The sequence below is a fragment of the Canis aureus genome, chromosome 12 (genome assembly GCF_053574225.1).
Source record: "Canis aureus isolate CA01 chromosome 12, VMU_Caureus_v.1.0, whole genome shotgun sequence".
Classification (NCBI taxonomy): Eukaryota; Metazoa; Chordata; class Mammalia; order Carnivora; family Canidae; genus Canis; species Canis aureus.
Window position 1 is genome coordinate 55,568,231 of NC_135622.1, and position 22,898 is coordinate 55,591,128.

The 22,898-nt window shown below is 38.1% G+C and overlaps 1 long non-coding RNA gene across 8 annotated transcripts in view; it reads right to left on the bottom strand.

The window, feature by feature from the left end:
* LOC144281222 (uncharacterized) overlaps positions 1-19,829 on the bottom strand; it is a 68,229-nt gene extending 48,400 nt beyond the window's left edge. For 2 of the 8 annotated variants that reach the window (XR_013349733.1, XR_013349731.1), the window contains exons 1-4: positions 19,259-19,829; positions 18,566-18,669; positions 18,064-18,244; positions 2,296-2,498 (exon numbers count right to left, since the gene is read on the bottom strand). This is a non-coding gene — a long non-coding RNA (uncharacterized LOC144281222). The remainder of the gene's footprint in view (positions 1-2,295; positions 2,499-18,063; positions 18,245-18,565; positions 18,670-19,258) is intronic. The other 6 variants (XR_013349737.1, XR_013349732.1, XR_013349735.1 and 3 more) reach the window with 5 other exon arrangements.
* Positions 19,830-22,898: the final 3,069 nt, after the last annotated feature.

Genomic DNA, 22,898 nt, shown 5'->3' on the forward strand with positions numbered 1-22,898 from the left:
GACTAAAAGGATTGACTCAAATGGAATATATAGTTTTTTAAAAAATTGATACATGATTACACATTGCTCCGAATTTAAGACAGTGCTGGGCATGCAGGGGATGTTTCAAAAAGTAATTTTAAAGAATCTCCTCGAAATCAAAAACAAGTTACTATGAATTTTGAAGCCTGTCATACTCTTCCATATTTGGCTAGAAACACTGACTTTCAATAAGCTTTTCTATGGGCAAATCAGCTCATTTTAAGCACAGATTTGATAGCCAGATCAAGGTCCCTAGGCTGGTATTCCCTTCCATTTCTTACCAGAGAAACATGAATGCTCCTACCAAAGAACAAAAATAAGAAAAGCAGAATGTGTAAATTCCAGCAATCCAAACCTAGAACCAACAATCCAGGCCATGAACCGGTACTGTTTCCAGTACTTTAATGATACCATCTCATCTCTTCTTGTAGAAAAGCAAACAAAGGAGATACTGTCATTTTCTCTTTATAACTAGAAGTCTGTTTTGGTGGTTGAATCAAGATTGGAATCTATATCTGTCTACCTATAAAACCTTGGCTCTTTGAGGGAATCAGAAGGGAGTGTCTACAGTCCCTACTCTCGGATGGAAGAAGTGGCTGTCACTTAAAAGGAGAGTAAAGACTTGGAAGACTTTGCCCCAGTGGTAGGAACAGTGACTGTCAAGAGTGTAACAGAGCTGTTACCTGGAGAGGTTGAGATGCAAAGGAAAATTTCCAAACAGATGAGAGAATATTTGCTGGGAAATTACTTGGTCGGAACCTGACAGTCTCACTCAGCATCCTAGGGGTTGATGAATAATAATGGTGCTATATATGTCACCGATTAGCCACCTTGTTTTAACTGAGGGGTTGCTGTCTACCCCTGGAGAGAGGCCAGTTTGCCATAACCTTCCTAAGGTATAACCCATTTCTGGCTAATGGCATGAGATTTACTTGCATGAAAAACCAGTAAGGAAAAGCTCTTCATTTTACTGACATGGCAAGAAAACCTACAAATCAGACAATATATTGATATTTATTTTTGTAAACAGATGAAGAAGCGGACTCAATCTAGTGTATCCAGGGGCACCTGGGTGGCTCAGTGGTTGAGTGCCTTCCTTTGGCTCAGGGCATGATCCTGGGGTCCTGGGATCGAGTCCTGCATCCCCACAGGGGAGCTTGCTTCTCCCTTTCTCTCTCTGTGTCTCTCATGAATAAATAAAAATCTTTAAAAACAAAAAAAACTAGTGTATCCATAAGAACTAAGCCATTTCCCTTTACTTATGTCACATGGCCCTAGAAATTAATGTTCATCTGTTAATCAGGTTAGTTTGTGGATTTAGCTCTATTTTAAATACAGGAATGCATAGAAAACTATGTATATTTTGTGGAGAAGTCTTTGTTATCAGTTAATCAGGCTTGTAATCAGATCATTCCAGATGCTTCACCTTTGGTCACCTGTTTGAATTTAAAATGAATGATTGTAATTAAAACTGAGTGAAAATTTTAAAAAAAGAAAAAAAAAAAGGAGAGTAAAGAGAAAAGCAAGCCACATTCCTAATCATTGCCTTTTAAAGTGCCTGGCAATTTTCTAAACCAAGAATTAATGTGATAATAAACTCATTAAGTTGGATCATAGTGGCCTCTTCTGGTGAAAATGAGAATATCAGAAATCTTTGCTAAAAATAAAAAATAACTGTTTAATATAAAATTTGAATAAATTATAGAGAATTAGTTTCCACATGTTTACAAGTGATATTTCCTTAATGATACTAATTCTAAACACGATTGTATATTAGATCATACATACTCAGATGATTTTTCTATATGTCATTAAAACCTGTTATGAGGAAAGCATATTATATGGGACAGACACATACAGTAGTCTTTCAGTGATATGATCTTAGATAAATTTCAAATCTTTTCTAGGCCTCAGTTTTTCAATATGAGGAATAAGAAAGATTGTGATAACCAAAGCAGGAGATATCACAACCATTATTATCTTTGATGACCATGGGATATAATTAAATGCCACGTATGTTATCATAATGATCTTTATAAAAATCCTGTGAAATCACAGAACAAGGTTACACATCCCAAATTATAAATGAGGACACTACAGCTCACAGAGATCCCATATTTTGACTAAATACATGTCTTAGTTATGGATCAAAGTTGTAAATCCACATCTCCTGATTCAAAGTTAAGGAGACTTTCTGCTACTGGTGAGGTGGTGATGGATCCTATCAATCTCTGCATAAGAAAACCTTTGTCAACCCGAGTTCACTATACCTACCATCATTATGGACCTGACCGTGTCTGGGTAGGAAGATTGAAAAACTATTCAGTCCAGTGGTTTTCAAAATGTATTCTCTGCTAATCCTTCATAGTCTTCCCACAGGTAAATAGGAGTAGTGAATGGATGCATTTCCAGCCTCTTCTCCTATATCAGCTTTGTATTAGACCAGGTCCACTCAGGGAATAGATACAACACAATACCTACAAACAGGGAATGTTTAACATCGATAGTTATTATCTAGTAACAAGGGATTGACCTCAAAGAGTAAAGAGAACTCTAAATAACTTAGATTCAAGGAAAAGTACCCAAGGGAAAAATAAACTTGGAAGTGAGAAGCCTTAATCAAGGTTGAGCTTTAGACCTTGCTGGAGAAGCTGTGGTCAAAACTCAATAGATGATGTTCACTTGGTTGTTCTGGGCCAGGACTGGTCCACTGCTTCTGGCCCAAGGCTGGTGAACAAGGAACCACAGCTCGGAGCAGCATGGAGGGTATACCCTTGCCTGTTGCAGGTGGGCTGGACGCCAGGAAATTGCAGCTGGACGTGGCACACAGGAAAGGCCCCTGCAGGATGGGGTCTGCTGCAGTCCAGGAAGTCAACATTGGAATGGCTGGGACTCTTCCTGGCAATGTAGCCAGAAGATTTTGAAATTCAATGGAAAGGCCACAAAGGTGTGGCTGGAATGTGACTAAAGCAAGCATTGCTGGATCTCCTCCAGACATGCCACTGGCCCATGGAAAGTGAGTGAGAAGAATAAATTAGAAGTATACCAGAACCAGGAAGAGAAACCCCTTCCTCCTGAGATGTTGTTACTGAGAAATCCAAATGTCATGCTGGATGCAGAATTAAAACACTTACAGGGGCCAGCTCACTTATCACAGAACAGACCGTGAAGGATAGATTTGGAGCCAACAGGCAGGAAATTCATTAAAAAGTATAGGCTTCAACCAGAGCAGTTCATAGGTTTTATATGTTAGGGGACAAAAGAAGTTCTGTTCAACTAAAAAAGAAAACAACAAACAAAAAACAAGATTCCACTAATTCAAAAAAAGTGAGGGTTTTTTTGGAACTACTGATGTTATTAAATCTGCTCTTTTTTACAGAATAGAAAACTATGCTCCAGAGAAGGAAAATAATGTGGCTTAGCACACATTGTTTGTTAAAGGCAGATCCAGGACCAGAATCCAAATTTCCCAATGTATAATCTTTAAACTCTAGTTAAAGCTTTCCCATTTTTTTTTTGCCACCATATTTTTGTTTAAACTCAATTAATTAACAAAAAGTGTATTATTAGTTTCAAAGGTAGAGTTCAGTGATTCAAGGCTTTCCCATGTTATCTGGCCTCTCTGATCATAGAAGATAGAGATACACTTTGGCAAGTATGTGCCTGAGCAGTGTGAGTCCCAGTGGGTAGACTATCATATTAAATATAAGGCCAACCATAGGAATTAGGTAACCGATGCCATGATATGGATGACCCTTGAAAACATTCACCCAGATTGCTAAGTAAAAAAACAAACAGAACAAAACAAAACAAAACAAAACGCTAATCACAAAGAACCACATATTATATCATTTCTCCAAGTATGAAATTTTCAGAGTAGACAGATCTGTAGACAGAAAGCATATTGGTGGTTCTCCCACAGGGAACACTGCAATTATAACACAGATTCTAAGATCAGGGCCTTGGCAGTGTAGTTGTAGTGGAATTCTTACAGCCTGAGAATCAGCAAAACCCGAATAAATAATAACCTGGAAGACCAGAGTACCAGGCTAGAGTGAGTAGCTCAGTAACACCGCTATCATCACCGTTATCACCGCTAATAAGGCATAGGGATCCGGGCCTTGGCACCCCACTTAGTTAAGACACAGCTAAGTTTGACTTGAGACTAAATGATGGGATTTTCTGGTGTTAGATAGTCTGGTTGCAGAGTCCATTCTTAAGGTCGTTATGTCAGAGTGTATTATTATTATTATTATTATTATTAATTATTATTATTATTATTTTACAGATGGCAGCATAGAAGCAACAAGAATTTCAGATGTATAGACAATATAAGCAAATAGAGGGATTCTCAAGGATCCTGAGGGCAGTCAGCCCTAAAAAAATACCGGAGTTGCTGTTGATTTGGCAAAATTGAGCTATTATAGGTTGGGTACTAAGGGAAATATGATATTGGCACACATTAACAGGGCCAAGAACATGATGATAAAGCATATATTATTTGTAGTCTTTGGAAGACTATTTCAGTGCATATTATGCACATCCTACAATTTAAGAAACAGACATTTGTAGAGGTTAATAAATTGTCCGAGGTTGCCAGGCTTATCAGTGGGGGTGTCTGCACTCCAACCTAGATCTGTAAAGACCAAATCTGTTCTAAGGGGTTCCAATTTGATCTATGGGATCTTTAATGATTATAGATATTGAGGTTCTTGAAAAATTATTTTAGTTTCATTCTTGAGCAGCATTTCAAAAGTTCTAGTACATATGCTAGTAGTATTGCTTGTATTCCTTAGAAATACATGCTTCAGAATAGCTGTTTTATTAAACTCACTTACTGGAAATTTCTTATAACACTTAGATCTCAGTTGTTTCAATGCAAAACCAATTAATTACTCATGTTTAGTCTCCCTCCCAGTGCGAAAATAAACACATAATCTCTTTTGACATAAATAAGCAGATTTTCTTTCCTGATCACACCCAGTCACATGTCTGTGATGAAGGAGACACCAACGTCCATTTAACAAAAATACATAAAACGTGCTTATATGAAATTTAGTCATAATGCCATTTTTTAAAAGGAATCTTTTTAAGCCCTTTGAGAATTACTGCTTAATTCTTTCCTTTTCTTCTTATTGTTCAAACATTTTCAAGCTGTCCACATACTTCCCCTGAAGGAAGAAGTTCTCGTGGAAAGGCCTGGAGAGCTGAGCTGTGGTTTCACTCAGGTCTGTGGCCTCTGCATTCTGGAGCCCGACCAGCCAATATTTGAGAAAATATTCTTGAGTTTCATTTAATTAGGTAGAGTTAAAATAATCCATTTTTAAAGAATCCTTTCAAGATCAAGCTCCCCTCAGTTCCTGTTTACATGGTTGACTTTTTATGGTCTTGGCCTAAACCAAAATCAACCAACCAACCAACCAACCAACCAACCAAATAATAATAATTTAAAAAGAAAACAAAGCCAAACAAGTCAACAGCATGTAAGCTTATTAGAAACCCTATGAGCCCTGCCTTCTTACTTTCAATGCTAAATAAATCTACCTCCTAGAAAAAAAGGACTCATTTTAAAATTGTGGGTGTTTATTTATCCTTTGCCACCTTCATTCCTTTGACCTTGCTGGAGGTGATCTGCTGCTTAGCAGATTTACAACCTGCTAGAGGTAACTTTGTCAGGGAATATTTCACGTTCACAGAGTAGAGGGTACACACATCCCATCAGTACTTCGAGTTAAGATTTCCAACAATCTGCCCCATTTTCTCTGCTGTCAGTTTTGATGTCTCCTATCATATGACTTATGTGAAATTTCTTCAAGGAATTCTTACGCAATGTCCAATTGGACTCATTGCCCTTCAATGTTTTCATTGTAACTGGAAATGCCTTTTACCAAAACTCTTATTAAGTTAAATTATGGTTTCTCCTTGACTTGTGATCTTCCTCACTGACCCATAGATTGCTGCATGGAAGGCTGTGCCTCTGTTGCACAGCATTCCCAATGTCCTTCATAACTGTTATAGAAGCTATAAAATTAAGTAGCAGTTTATACGTTGAAAGAGCTGTGGCACCGTTTCAGACACAGAATGTCCTGAACATAAACTGGTAAATGCTGTAGACTCTTCCCATTCACGGTTCTGGTTTGATGAAAATGACTCCTAATAGCTATGGCTCTTATAACATTTCCAGATCAACTCGGGGCTTATGGGAAGAATGGCTAATTAGAAACTCTATCTGGTGAGAAATTTTACCTTTCTGTCCCTGTCTTAGTCTTTGATAACCCATCACATCCACTCCCGGGGAGCATCATTATCACCTCCTCTTCCCCAATCCTGGAGCTGCCTCTCCTCTGAGTCTTTCCTAAACTCAGCAGGCTGAGCACCCACAGATGTAGGTATATGTAAATATATTGGAAAAAATAACCAAGTTCAAATTTAGCTGACAAAAAAAAAGAAGAAAGAAAAAAAGAAAGAAAAAAGAAAAAGAAAGAAAGAAAAAGAAAGAAGAAAGAAAGAAAGAAAGAAGAAAGAAAGAAAGAAAGAAAGAAGAAAGAAAGAAAGAAAGAAAGAAAGAAAGAAAGAAAGAAAGAAAGAAAAAAGAAGAAAGAAGAAAGAAAAAAGAACATGAGAGACTCCTAACTCTGGGAAATGAACTAGCGGTGGTGGAAGGGGAGGTGGGCGGGGGGTGGGGGTGAATGGGTGATGGGCACTGAGGGGGGCACTTTATGGGATGAGCACTGGGTGTTATTCTGTATGTTGGCAAATTGAACACCAATAAAAAATAAATTCATAAAATAAAGAAACAAAAAAAAGATATACAAACATGTAATGGTTGACTCACTGTTCAAAATAAAGTATTTTCATTGTAGTTTAGCTGTTCTGTATCTGCGTGGGGCTGTTTTACTTAAATTGTTACAATGATCATTTCTTCTTTTGATGATAATCCTTCTGTTTTACATAAATTTATCCTTTACATTATCCATGTAAAAAAAAGTTTGCAATTTCACTTTATAATTCCCTATATCTCTGCTGGATCTTAATTCTTAATTCTGTGAGGTATTAATTATTTTCTAACTGTTCAAATGATACATTCAAATAATGCCCTTCTCATTGGATAATTAGCCTCTGAGTGCTAATTCCTTTGGTTTTCATTCCACCGGCCCAACCTCACATCTCAATCCACAGGATTCCACAGAATGAAGCTTTAGAAATCTAACTAAACATCCTTACACACCTATTCATTCAGTGAGTGAGCCCCTGTGAATTTCAGGTAGTATGTGAACCTTTCCTGGCACAAATCTGGAGTTCCTCCTGTTGCGGGGTCATTGTGTGTCATGATCAAGAAAGAATTCTTGAGATGTTTTACAGTGCAAATGAGCAAGGGTCTTTAAGGAGCACAGGGACAGGACCCATGGGCAGACAGAGCTGTACTTTTGCTGGGTGAAGCTGGTGGCTATATGCTCAGTGCTCAGGGGGGGACGGGACATGCAGGGATCATAAATGTTCTCTTTGAATTTCTACTCTTGAAACCACTTCCACAGGATTGCTCTGGCGCTTGTCATTCAGCTCTTCAGTATTAACTATTGGTGAGATATATAGGCAGTCACAAGACCCTTTAAGAGTATAGCAACAAGTACATATTTGATCCTTATCAGAACTATGTAGGTTCTAGGTCGGGCTTCCAGGATAAAGGGGAACATTTTTCTGCTTCTATTCCTCATCACTCCCAGACCCTCCCTCCTATTTCGCAACTCTAAGGCCAATTTAGTTGACCTAATAATGGATTCCAGTCTCTCATACCTTCTCAAGGACTGTTCTGGGAAGTGGAGAGCCAGCCCTCCATTCACATATTTCATTCCCTCAAGTTTTTCCCACAAACATATAGTTATGAAAACATCTCAGCTGTTTCCAACACAAGACAAACAAAACCTCACCTTCTTCTCCATTACTCGGTGGCCGTTCCTCATTTCTTTCCTCCCTTCTCTAGCCAGAAAGTCCAAGAGACAGGCTTACTCACTCAACTTCCTTTCTATTCCACAAACATCCACCTTCATATTGAACAATTTTTCTCAAATTGTTCTCTCAAAAATCAAAAGTCAACTTTCGTTATTAAATCCAAAGGACTTTTCTGACCGGGCTTTATATATATTTTAGGCAGCATTTAAAATCAGTTGATAGGTCTCTCCTCAATAAGTAACTGTTTTCTCTGCCCCTTTTTTGTTGGGGTGAGAACTTAGCATCAGTAAGGTGTTCAATTCTTAGGTGAACAACTCAACAAATATTAAATACATATACATTTATGAAACTACCACATAAATTAAAAAATAGGACATTTCCAGCATCCCATCAGTCATACACCCCTTTCGAGACAATATATCCCCAAAGTTACCCATAGTTGCTTCTATAATTTTAGATTAGTTATTTCTAGTTTTGAAGTTCATATAAATAAAATCGTATGGTATTTTTTCTTTTGCATGGGCCTTTTTACTCAATTGTGCATCCAAAATCTATCTTGATTTTTCCATAGTTGTGTGTCCTTTTGGTAAGAAAAGACAACAATTTATTTAACCATTCTACAGCTGATGCAAACATAGGCTGTTTTCTGAGTTCTGAGCATTTCTTTCTGGTTGTGTTTTTGTGGATCTAAGCACACATTTCCAGAAGTGGAATCATGGAGCTGCAGAGCTTATTTTTATTTTGTTTTAAAAGGTGCCTAAAAGTTCTCAAAAGTAGTGACAGCCATTTTTCCCTCCATCTACAATATGTAAAAATTCTCCTTCTTGTATATCCTTGCTAAAACTTGGTATCGTTAGCACTTTAAAGTTAGATACTCTTGGGGCTACCTCATTTTGCTTTCAAATCTAATTTCCTAAATGACCAATAATATTAAACACATTTTCATATGCATATGGGCCACTTGAAAATTATCTTTAGTGAACAGCTTTTCAAGGTTCTTGTCTATTGTTATTTAAATTGAATTATCTGTCTTTTTCTTGTTTACGTGTGTTTATGTATAAAATATATTATTCCATAGAGTATTCCTATGGACACTGGACCTTCATTTCTAAGTACTGTTTTAGTTGCTTCCACAAGGTTTGACATATTGTGATTTAACATCACTCACTTGGAAATGTCTTGAGGAGGACAACCCCTCTGTGTTGAGGCAGGTCACTTCCCTCTCACAGATTTTGTCTTTCAAGAATCTCAGGACTGGGATGCCTTGGTGGCTCAGCAGTTGAGCATCTGCCTTTGGCTCAGGTCATGATCCCAGGGTCCTGGGATTGAGTCCTGTATGGGGCTCCCCACAGGGAGCCTGCTTCTCCCTTTGCCTGTGTCTCTGCCTCTCTCTGTGGGTCTCTTATGAATAAATAAATAAATAATCTTAAAAAAAAAAAAAGAATCTCAGGACTGTAGGAGATTTACTCTGGCTTTTTAAAGCTGTTAGCCACTACCCCTTGACACCCCTTCTCAAGTCTCAAGCACAGCCTCAGAACTCAGCAAGTCTTCAGGAGTACCTTCAGGGATCTTCAGTTCCTAATCTGTCACGTTGATCTCAGTTGACAGCTGAAGGTTCTTGGGATCACCTTCCCTGGATGAGTCACTGGACATGGGACACACTCCTTCTCAGTCCACACCCAGGACAGCAAATACTCCTAGGAAAGGAGGCAGCTGGCCTGTGAGCCTCACGTACCTCTGAACTACAATATATCTAGTCCATGTTGTTTCCACAGTTCTGTGAAGTCTTAAAACCATGATTTCTTAAAGTTTTCTAGCTTTTTCTTGCTGTTGCAGTGGGATGGATAGGCTGCTGCCACCACTAAGTCCCAACTCTGGGTGGCCATCCTCTCTAAAGCCATCCTGCCTTACCAGTCAAGTCACTCGATATTGTTTTATTCCTCATGCCATTGGCCATTCTTCCTCACTCTTTTTGTCATTTTCATGCTCAGCACTTGACTTTAAACATTGGAACTTCTCGGATATTTGCCCTAGGTTACCTTCCTTTATTCTGTACTGTTTTACTAGACAATTCCAGTAAGTTCCATAAGTACAACTACGATCTGCCTCAAAATTTTACCTGTTCACTTCACTTCTATCATTTATTCCTCAGACAATTTATTTCCAAATACATTCACACTGATATCTCATTGGGGCATAAAATCTCAGTTTTCAAATTCTTCCTGTCTCATCATCCTTACCCCAGGAAACAACACTCATATTCAGAGTTACCCAAGCCAGAATCCTGGGCCTTTCTCTGTACTTCTCTATCTTTGTCCACATCACCTAAAGCATCTACTCCCTAATTATTTCTAAAACCCATTCTCTTTTTCCCCATATCCTCTCTAGCTCTCTAGTTCATCACTCAATGTCTCCTCCTTAAAGCTCAGGTATCCCAAGACCAACTTCAGGCTTTCTACATGAATCCAGACAAGAATAATATTCTTCTCATGTGTAAGAGCCATATGTAAAGTTGATTACTCAGAAAAGAAGAGTGAGATACGTAGATATAAGATTTTGAACTTCCATGATTAAGACCAAATAGCCCAGGATTCTAAATATGTCATCCTACATAATGACCCTATTCTATAGAGCAAGCCCACCAAAACCAGATAAACACTCATGAACTGATTCCCCTTCAGACTTCCATGGGAAGGACCCTAAGTCTAGCTGTATTCCCATCAAGATGCTCAGACTTGTTCTGATATCAAGGAGATATTCCTCTTTATACATCCTCTCTTCTTTTAGTTCTAGAATAAAATTAGTTGGAGTCTCTGCTTTGGGTTCAAGCTATCTACCTTATATATTTAAATATATTTATTTAGGTATTTGCTACTCAAATATTAATAAAAATAATGTTTTGGTGCTATTTTGGGTTTGTTTTCTTATGACCAATCTCTGTAAGAGAGCTCATATGGGCAAATTTAAGAACATAATAAGAGGGACACCTTGGTACCTCAGTTGGTTAAGTGTCTGACTCTTGATTTAAGCTCAGGTCATGATCTCAGGGCCATGGGATCAAGCGGGGTGTCAGGCTCCATGCTCTGTGCAAAGTCTGCTTGAGGTTCTCACCCTCTGCCCCTCCCCCTCCTTGAGTACAATTTAAATAAAGATCTTAAAAAGAACATAATGAGTGCTCCTACACTTGATCATAGTTTCATATACTTAATAACTGTCAGGCTCAAATTTTTTATTACATTATGTTCTTACACAATTATTAAAAATTAAAACAGATACAGAAAGGATTAATCCAAGATTCTACCTCCTGCATAATGTAATACAGTAAACAAAGATTATGAAGTTGGAAGGCAGGATTGCAAACTCCAAAATAATCTTTGTTACTAGCCATTCAAACTTGGAAAAAATCAGTTGAACCTCCATTTCTTTTTCTATAAAATGAAATAAAACACGTAATCCAAAATGTGAAATGTATGTAGAATATTTTATGAACTGGAAAGTGGCATAGTAATTATGCTTAGCCAGTTAGTGATATTCAGTATTCTAGACCCAAAATCTTCCACTTGGTATCACTTAACATATATACTTAATCAATTTTCTGTATATTTTAAGGTGAAACAATTATTGCAAAATGAATTCAATCTGTTCAAACAGTAAATACCATAGGATGATACTGAAATCTTGGGCTCATCTCTCTTTGTATATACAATAAAATGAAAGCCAATATTACTAATAATCCCTACACTTAAAAAGATACATTTGAGCCTGGGTGGCTCAGTGGTTGAGCATCTGTCTTTGGCTCAGGTTATGTTCCTGCCACCCTGGGATCGAGTCCCACATCAGACTCCCCACAGGGAGCTTGCTTCTTTCTCTGCCTCTCTCTGTGTCTCTCATGAATAAATAAACAAAATATTTTAAAAAATTAAAAGATACATTTGATTTATATCCTGTGTTTTTTAAAATATGTTACTTGACGGGATGAGCACTGGGTGTTAAGCTCTATGTTGGCAAATTGAACTCCAATAAAATAAAAAAATAAAATAAAATATGCTACATGTTACTAATATCCCTCCTAAACATGTTGCAGGTATTTATTTCAGATTTGCCTGTAATTAGTCCTTTGACTTGGCTCTCATACTTTCTGTGAAAATTCAGTTCACTCATCCATCATTGTTATTTTTATCCTAAATATATATGTGAGTCACAAAAAAGTGTCTCCTGCATCATCATTAAACTAGTTGTTTTGATGACCCATTTTCTTCTTCTTTTGAGCACAAACAGAAATAGAAGAAACTGGCAAACTCCACCATGCTGGTTCCAAACATCAGTACCACTGTTGATATAAACAGTAATATCAGTGCCTATGCTCCTGATGCCCATAGCAAGGGTTCTCATGTCTAGCCAAGGGTGTTGGTTCCTAATTGTTGCAGAAAGTGCTAGGATGCACTCACAGTTTTCTAGCTTTTTTATCTTCTTCTACTTATTCCCTTAGCACAACACTATCAGAATTTAAGTACAGTCCCCTCGGGGCTGAGAAGTGGAAAATTTTAAGAAACAGATAAGAAAATGCTTCCAAATTATACATTCTCTGTAAAACTCAATGTACTGTCCTTGAGATAAACTTTAAACTTGGATACTCTCTTAAGTTCTAGAAGATTTTCTGAGCTTCCTCTAAACAGACTCTCAGGTTCCCCAACCAGTCATTTTTGCAGAAACATGCTCCACCATGCTTGGATACAGCGGTAAACCAGATGGTTTTTTGAAAATACCTTGATTTCCTCATTTATATTTGCCAAATCAGTAGTTGTTTTTGAAGCCACAGCCCTGGTTTTGTCCTTTATTACTTTGCACATTAAACATAGCTCCTAGCCCCTTCATCAACACCATAACAGCATGGTGGTATAGCTGCACAGAGAAGATAATCTTCAAGTAGGAGCATGTAGTTAATCATACAGTGTTATTGATCCCAAGCTGGTTACATGGTAACCATGGTAACCAGCTGGGTAAATTGTTGGGAACTCCATCTTTTTAAATGAGGTTTGATATAGACCATGTTATATACATTACTTATTGTATAAATACAGGAGCAGAATATGTAGAGATATTTTCTCAGTGGCCCCTGTAGGACAACTGGCGACCTTCATATTCAAGGTTATAATTAGCCAGAAAAAAATAAAACAAAAAAAAAACTAGTCTTGAGGAGGTCCCAAACATTTTTAAAGCATCAGAGACAACAAAAATAAGGTCTGATTTGAGTTAAGAAGAAAGATGAAGCTTACATTATGAAAAAGAACAAGGTCTAGGCATCAGACGTTACCAAATGCTTAATGTGAATGAACAACTATAAAGTGACCTTAATAATAGTATCACTGTCAATTCGCCACAGTTTATTATTTATAAAATGATAATTATTTGCAGAATTGTTCTAAATACTTCAAATGATAAGTATTAGCCTACTCCCATAGTGCCCGTACCATGAGAGATAACCAATAACTAATTATTAAGACTTTACTGGCCTTATTATTCTGTAACTATTACTAACTGGATATTAAGATATCTCTTTGGAAATTTCCATGTCCTTAGAATTATAAACTTTTGAAAAAAAATACTAAAAAAAAATGGTTCTGGCAATCCCCTAGGGCAGTGATTTGAGGGGAGTTTCACATCTGCCATCCATGGTATATGCCTGAATGTCAATTTTACATGGATCTAGCTTTTAATTAAAGTTGAGGACACGAAATCTGTATCAGTGGTATGATTCCAACTATATGACATTCTGGAAAATGCTAAAGTATGGAGTGAGAATAGGCAAGTTAACAAGCAGGAATAAAATCACTTTTTTTTAGTGGTTGTTGCAAAGTGTAATATTCATTGAGCAATTACTATGTATACTTGCTCAGAGATGAGAACTGAAGGAAGGATGGAGATTCCTTGGAAAAGTGGCTTTTAGCTCACAACTTCCGAAGGCTGGCTCCATGTTCACTTTCCTTTTATCCCATGGCATACCCTTTTCACCAATTCTAGGATATATTCCTGCTCTGCTTACCCAGGCAAAATAACTCGGTCCACTGCCTTTCAGATAGGTCTTGTTTCCTTCCTCCACAAGCACTAAAAGAAGTTCACAAAATGCAAAAAGCAAGGGCAAGAGCGCAGATATAAATAAACAACAAGTTATACAGAGTAATTCCTGTGAAGAACAATGTTCATAGATCCTAAGTAAAGAGACTTTGGTCTATGATCAGACAAATCGTAAGTCAAAATCTGTTTATTTGAATGGATTATGGTTATCAATATTAAATCTAAGTTAGTGATCCCCTTATTTTAATCATATATCTTTGTATGCTACAGCTCTTTTGTCTCTATTTCAACTGGATTCACTTAGGGTTACGGGGATATATTTCTTTCCCTTTCCTCCCTCTCTCCCACTTTCCCTCCAAATCATTGGTCACAATTTGTCTTAAATCTTAGTAGATTCACAGACTTCATGTCACATCCTGTGTAAGCCAAGAACTTTGTTACCTCCCAGTATTTTCTTGTGATGGGGATTTGACTGAAAGAAAGCAGATTCTTACATTTTAAGATGTGATGAATAAGGAAGGAGCTTTGTGATAGAGATACCTGTGCGAGCATCCCTTCGTGTGCTGGCTCCGTGCAGGGTTACCCTTGCTTTGACTGAGCCACAGAGGAATGTTGCATCAGTTGCATCAATGTGGAATGATGTACTCAAAACCCCTGGAAAAAAAATATAGCTGGAATTCTACTCAGAATCCATGCTCTTCCTTGGACAAAAAAAAAAAAAAAAAAAAGTGTGTAAATAATCCGAACTTCTAAGACTCTTTGACAGATGAGGAGATGGAGGCCTTCGGAGGAGAAATAGCTTGCTCACATTAAAAGTATAGCAAAGGCATAGAAGGAGATCTCAGATCTTTCCATTAGACTAAATATAAAGAGAAGAACCCTCTTCATTTCTCCTAAATCATGTCATGGGCTTGTAAGTGACATTTATCATCCCACTTCTTGTCTTGTTTTGTCCATAAGATGAGAAAGCTGTAATGACACTGAATAAAAGTCAAGGCACCTAAGTTTCTCATATATGCTGCTACTTTGTTCTCTTAATATCTGTAAGATTACTTTTTCCCTTCTAATTAAGAACCTTTAAAATACGCAATTATCTTACTGCAGCTACTTCCTTTCAAGCTGAGTTGTGTTTCCAGGGGAAATGATGAGATGATATTCTGAATATAGACCCGGGGCTGCATTCAGAATTATCCCTTCCTCATCTGTCCCTCTCTCTCCAGAGGGGAAACAATGTGACAGGGTCATGCTTGCATGCTTAGGCTCCTGGTCTTTTCCGGAAACCCCTTTTCCAATAGGTGGCTACAGGGTTCACCTTCTAGCCATCACAGTTCTTCATGCATGCCTGGCATCAAAGATGTAACTGAGACTCCTAAAATGGAACTGGCTCCACCTGTTAAAGGGGTTTGCACTGTACTCTATTGATAGTGAAGCTGCTATAGGATATTCAGCAGATAGGCAAAGTGAATTAACATTTTAACAATTTCCTTCTTTAACCTGAGACCTGTCAAAAGCACAGGGTAATGACTGGATGCAGGGGGAGTTGTCAGAGCTCAGGATTACAACAATGAGGCCCTGACCCTGGCAATGGAGAAGAAAGGATCTCTTTTAGAAATGCAAAGAAGGAATTATTGAATAGATGTAGGTATCAAATAGAGATATGGAGAGAAAGAGAGAAGCTTTAGAAGTGGAGGAATTGTTGAATTAATGGTGAGTTGACGTGAAGGAAGACATGTCCCCTTTTGGGCACTCAATGCAGTAAACACCATACTTACCAGATTGATATATTGGAATTAAGTCAGAAATAAATGCAGATATGCTTTCCATATATCTTCATATAGACTTTTGAACAACAACAGGGAACATGTTTTTATATTTTAATTTTATTATCTCTTCAAAGATTACTTATGTTCCACAAGTAAACATTAGGAGAAGAAAGTTTTAAGCCAAAGGAAAAAAAAGAGTGTAATGCGAACATCCATAAATGACACATGAGGGCAAAGAGGAACAGTTGTTTCAGGAGCATCAATGCAGGAGGAGATGTACAGAGTAATGCAGTATAAGAGATGAAGCTGGAACACAGGCTAAGTTGAGATGGGATTGTGGGATGCTTTGAGTGTCATGTTTAGCAGTTTGGGTGTGGTTGTAAATGGAACATGATTTAGGGTTTCTGAAAGAAGAGCAATGATCTAGAGTATTCCCAAAGAGCATAATGATTTTTGCTGCCTGATGGAGGATTGATCTGAAACAGACTCAAAACAGAAACACTGGGTGGAGATTCAAAAGAAATGGGGAGAAATATCAGGTATTTAATTCGGTAATGACCCTCTGCATTAAACAGGTCTTCATAGTGCTCTTTCAGATATCTTGTGTAATTTAGATTATAAAGATAGCTCTACATCTAAATTGAGCTTACTATGTGGCAGGCACTAGGTTCTTAAACAAATGAACTCATTTCATGGCCACAACAACCATATAAACAAAATTCTCTCATTAACCCTCTTGTACAGATGGGAACACTGAGTTGGAGACGGATAGGCAGCCTTCCCAGGGTCACACAGCTGGGAAGTGTCAGATTCAAGTCCAGGTTGGTTTGGCTTCAAGGTCCAAAGAGGCTCATTCTGTGGATTGTAGTCGGTAATACACATGGGGGTAGCCTTGTTTTCCCTCTCCCTCTGCCTCCCCACCCAATCACTCACACACACACACACACACACACACACACACACACACACACACTGCTATCTATTGAATTTAGTATCCAGTGTACCAAATGCCAAGGGGGTCTCTCTCCCATCCCTACACAGTCTATTGACTTTAAGGATTTTTGAACTGATTGAAGCTTGAGTTGGGGAGTTCAGACTTAAATAATGCCTCTACTCTCCTACCTTAGATCATAACTGCCTAATTTTATCCAGTACATTCGATGACATTTATTTGAATATCATCCTCAAAGAATATTATACATTATAGTAAATGCTCAGAGTGGACCTTAAATATCTTTCATTGTAGAAAAGTATTTTTATCTTCCCTCAACTAAAACATCTAATCAAGAAACTTTGGCCTCTGAGACTTGGTTCCACATTTGGGATCTGATGTTTACATCAAGGCACATCTGTCCTGCAGCAGAAACCCTACAGATAGAAAGGAACAAGACTCTGTAGAAATTCAGTAATTCTTGACTCTGAGTCTTTAAAAATATATTCAGAACACATTCTGAGCTCCTCTCACCTGGAAACGGATTGTCAGAATAACCTTCCACAATAGGACCAAGTGAGGTCAGCCCCCAAAAGAGCTTGTCTTTGCAAAGGACCACAGGGACCTGAATGCTACTTCTTATCTCAAGCACACCCACAGTTTGCCTGAACTCTATTCCAAGTACAGGCCAAATTGAAAATCATAAAACTCATCTGAAAATAGCTCTCAGATCCTCCTCCTGTCTCTCTCTCTGCCATTCAATGTTCTAGTTGTAGGGTATTTCAATTCTAAAAGAAGGGCCAGGATATCTTAGAAAGCAAACCATAATGAAAAGAATGGAAAGATTTACGTGACAGGAAAAAGAACTCAGATATTGGATGGAAAATGAGCACGAGTGCAAGTGAGAGGATTTGGTTATACAACCACTGCCTTATTTAGTCAGGCATATAGCAGAGATATGGCTAAGCATAAGGAGTGAACAGTGCAGGCAATCACTGAGTGAAAAAAAGCATGGAAGCTCATCTACCTTCAATCACTAATAATCACTAAAATATTTTAAAGCCTAAAATGCAAGAGAGTTAGCAATAAAAGCTAAACCAAGCTTCTTATGTAAATCTCATTATAACCTCTTATGTAGGATTATTATATACTTTTTAAAAAATAGATATGAAATAGAAAATGAAAAATAGATATGAAAGTGAAAAAATTTCTTTTTGCTAAAATTAAACCTGGTATAATAACCATTTCTGCTCATATGTTTGAGCATTCAAGTTATAAGAGGTTCACATACCATTTACAGAAAGGGTAAAAGTCAAAACTCACTTGAAAATATTAGCATGCGGGATTCCTGGGTGGCGCAGTGGTTTGGCGCCTGCCTTTGGCCCAGGGCGCGATCCTGGGGACCCGGGATCGAATCCCACGTCGGGCTCCCGGTGCATGGAGCCTGCTTCTCCCTCTGCCTGTGTCTCTGCCTCTCTCTCTCTTTCTCTCTCTGTGACTATGACTATCATAAATAAATAAATAAATAAAAATTTAAAAAAAGAAAAAGAAAATATTAGCATGCCAAAAATACAAAATAATGTGCATTTTTTGCACCAAAATGTGATTTCATTCCTGAAGATTGAACACTAAGTTCCTCGGGCCCTGTGTTTCTGATGTGGTATGTGTACTGGAGGGAATGGCGGAGGTTATATATATAATTATAGTAAAGAATGAATAATAGCAAAGATAATGATCACTACTTTTTTTGGAACTTACTACATGACAGGCACTATGCTCATCACTTTATATGCTTCAATTTACCCACAGATCAATGAAAACAGACCTCTATGCCATCTGTCATTTTTTCAGCCTAGACGCTGGCAAACATTTGTGGTGATAGAACATTAACTGCAAAGACTGCATGGTAGACTGTTTCAAATACATCTCCTGAGGGGGAAAAAATAGAGAGGGAGACAAACAATGAGAGACTCCTAACTCTGGGAAATGAACAAAAGGTTGCAGAAGGGGAGGTAGGTGGGGGGTTGGGGTAAGTGGGTGATGGGCACTGAGGAGGGCACTTAGTGGGATGAGCACTGGATGTTATACTATATGTTGGCAAATTGAACTTCAATAAAAAATCAATCAATGAATCAATGCCTGATACATAAAAAAAACCAAACAAACAAAGAAAAAAAAACAAATACATCTCCTAGTTTCCCACGCAAAGCTAGCTTAATACCTAGAGAAGAGTAATAAGATCAAAGCGATTGAACTTAGAACATGTGACTTCAAATCTTAACTATGCCAGTTCTTACCTGTGCTATTGAGAAAATGGTTATTAACCTCCAGGCCCTCAAATATTTAATATGGGCCATGATACCTTCCTTGTGAATCTCACTGGTACATGTCTCATAGAAATTAGATAATGATCATGAAATTTCTTTGAAAATCATAAAATGCCAGAAAATGTAATTGCTCACTTCTTTTTCTGTATCTACAAAGCTCTCTGAATGATCCGTGCTGGGTAAGTACATACCATCGGCTCAGTAAGATGCTGAGCAGAGGCTCAACTCATCATCTTCTTAGTGCCTTGAAATTGCAAATATGCTTTTATTGATGCACAGGCAGACCAGTCACAGAGAATTAACCACATCCATTATGTCTGCCACATAACAACTTTGTTTTCTCATGATTCTGCAGTGTGAAATGGGCTCAGCTGGGCTGTTCTTCTGGTTTCACCGAGCTCACTCTTGTTGTAATCATCTGCAGATCAGCTGGAGTGGTGATCCAAGATGGCCTTCATCACATGGCACACCAGCTGAGATGGCTAAAATACCCAGGCACCTCTCTGTCCACATGGTCTTTCCAGTGAGATAGTGGGACATCTATGCATGATGGCACAGGGCTCCAAATGGGTGAAAATGGAAGCTTCAAGGCCTCTTAAGGCTTGGCCCTGAAGCCACAGAACATCGCTCTGCTGCACTCTCCTGGACAAAGGAAGTCACAAGGTCAAATCAGATTCCAGGGGAGGGGAAGAATTCATCTCTGGATGGAGGGAGAGTCTAGATCACATTGCAAAAGAGTATGAAGGAAGTGGGGGATTATAGAATCACCTTTGAAAACATCTTTCATAGCGGCTTAATCCCTGATGAAGTCATCTCTGACAGGGAGCCCACCCTTCTGTGATCAGGGCTCTCTGTGACACAGGGGACTGTGCTCGTGTCACAGAGCCAAGAGCAGTAAATTATCCACACTGATGATGCTCATTCTCACTGATGAAAATTCTGAAGTGATTTTGTCTCCTTTTGATTGAGGAAAAAAAAAAACTAGCAAAAAAAATTAGAATGTCACAAGGAACACTGCCTCTCCTTCAAATAAAATAAACCAATGCAAGCAGCCCTCTAATTTTAATTCATGCCTTCCTCCCTTCCCCACATACTTGTTCAATAAATACATTTATACCAGATGAATGGGGAACCCATTGGAGGAAAAAATTGGGGGAGAGAAAAATTATGGTTTGCCTGTGTTGATTTGAAAGTAACCATGAAACATCCAGGTAGGTGACTTGATATTGACGTTGTCTTTGTTGTTCCTGTTTTTATTTAAAATGTGCTGTCATCCTCAACAGTGAGCATGAAACAGAATCATTATTATATGTGATAAACAGCCAGCTCAGGTTGCTGTGATCATACAGCTGACCCCGAATCCTTCTTTCCTAATGTAAGGACACTGTATTTTGTCAACAAAGAGTATAGTAAGCATTCTAATATTGGATCCATAAATTGTAAGGTTGTCTGGGGCATCCTTCCAAGTTTCTTTTGTAAAATAGGTTGAACACTTGGTCCTTGTGTATAATTGTGTTTGAATGTGTATTTTGCCCAGTTAGGAGTGAGGAGTTTGATGACTAACAAACTAAATGGAAGCCATGCCCTAACATGTGAGCAGTGCCTCTTTGACTGTTTTTAAGTCATATGGACAAGTTTGTGAGGGTTTTTGTTGTTGTTGTTGTTGTTGTTGTTTGTTTTTTTGTTTTTTGTTTTTGTCAGTTTAGGGACTTTGGCATTCATTTTTGGAGAACAGAAAATAAATTTTCCAGGATCTTAAAAGTTCAACTCTGTATCAGACCATAGTGAGTGTGTCACAGAGGTATGGCCAATGGGTCAAATCTGACCTACTTCCTGATTTTGTGAGTAAAGTTTCAGTGGAACACAGCCAGGCCCATAAATTTATGCATTGTCTGTGGATGCTACGACAACACAGACTATATGGCCTATGAAGCCTGAAACTTCATTTTCTGAATCTTTGCAGAATAAGGTTGCTGACCTCGAGCATATTGAATCACTAAGTATCTCTCCATTCCCAATTTCCAGAATTGTATGATTCTATGAGTTTATCCTGTAGGCTTACAGGTGTTTGGACAGACTGGAGGTATGGTGATTTGCATGTCCTACAAATATCATGTGGTGGTGTTTTCAATAATAGAAGCAAGCAGAGATTGGAGGCAAGTATAATAGGTATTATACCAATTTGAGTAAGAATTTATTTCTGTTAAGAAACTCAAAATAAAAATAATTATTCTATGAACACGTGAGGCATCAGAAGTAAAGTTATCTTACCTCACAATTTTGCCTCGATTCAACACTATTTATAAATTTAATTCAAAGAGCATGCCTGCCTCACTGCTGTAATTTTTTCTCCTGTGAATAAACAGAGATAGCATGGCATAGCTGTCAAACCCCAGGGAAAATACATATGAACATTAAAAGGTAAAGAAAGATAAATCCTCCAAAGATATAGCTCGCAGGAGACACTGTTTATATTCTGCTATTTAAGACATTGTTCTTTTCCTGTTATTTGCATTTTTCCTATAATTCCAGCAATCAGTAAAGATTACTAGCAATATCTTATCAGCTAATGACAAGAACATCTGGGTCCTATCTCCCTTGATGCATTTTAATCAGGTCATTGAAAGGAAGCTCAGCAGCTGAAAGCTATCTATTTTCTTTGGGATGATTGCATAATATAATTAAAAGTGTTTTATCAGTAATCCATGGCAGAAGAGAGAAGCTCTATGCATGTGGCTTCATGGAAGTGAATTGCCAGCATTTTTAACACTTGAGGAACTTGTCATGTAAATCATTACCTCATACTCTAAAATGCCATTAGACTTCAGTGCTCATGCTTGCTGGCTAGTCAGTGAAAATACTTCCAGAAAGTCTTTAGTTTTTAAAATCATAAATCCCAGGCAATGTCACTTGCATTGAGAATTCTTCGTGCAATGCAAATGTCTATGGACAGAACCCATGCCCTTTACCCATCAGCTTTCAGAGCTGTACTGAGAAAAAGACACGGGTAGAAAGCATCCAATGGTCCACTTCCCATAAGAGAAGCTTTCATGAGATTTCAAGTTAAAGGAGCAAAATTCTCTCTTTCCAGCCTCCCCCCATTAAGTAGCCATATAAACTGAGGTTATTTGCATTTCTGGACTCAGTTTCTTCATATGGCAGACAGGTCTATATATTAAATTCCTTCACAGCTTTTTTTTTAATTTTATTTATTTATTCATAAGAGACACACAGAGACAGAGAGAGGCGCACAGACACAGGCAGAGGGAGAAGCAGGCTCCATGTAGGGAGCCCGATGTGGGACTCGATCCTGGATCACCAGGATCACGCCCTGGGCCAAAGGCAGGTGCTAAATTGCTGAGCCACCCAGGGATCCCTCCTTCACAGCTTTATGTCCCAGGCACTAAGGTGCCCTTGAAGCAACTATACATGTGCTGCATAAAGAAGCACCTGTTTGCAAAGTTAACATGTTAGTTATTCCCGTCACCTGGGTGGCTCAGTCGAGTAAGCATCCAACTCTTAGTTTCCACTCAGCTCATGATCTCAGGATCCCTTGGGATCAAGCCCTGCATTGGGCTCTGCGTGCAACTTGGAGTCTGCTTGTCCCTCTCCCTCTGCTCTTCCCCCTGTTCCCGTGCTCTCTCTCTGACTCGTAAATAAAAATGTAAATAAATAAATCTTTAAAAAATCATATTAATTATCCCAATGGATAGTATACTTGACTATTTTTCAAATAAATAAAATTGAAGCATAATTTATATATACCAAACTGTATAGATCTTAAGTGTTCAGATAAATAAGTTTTGTAACTTTATATACTCATAGCAACCC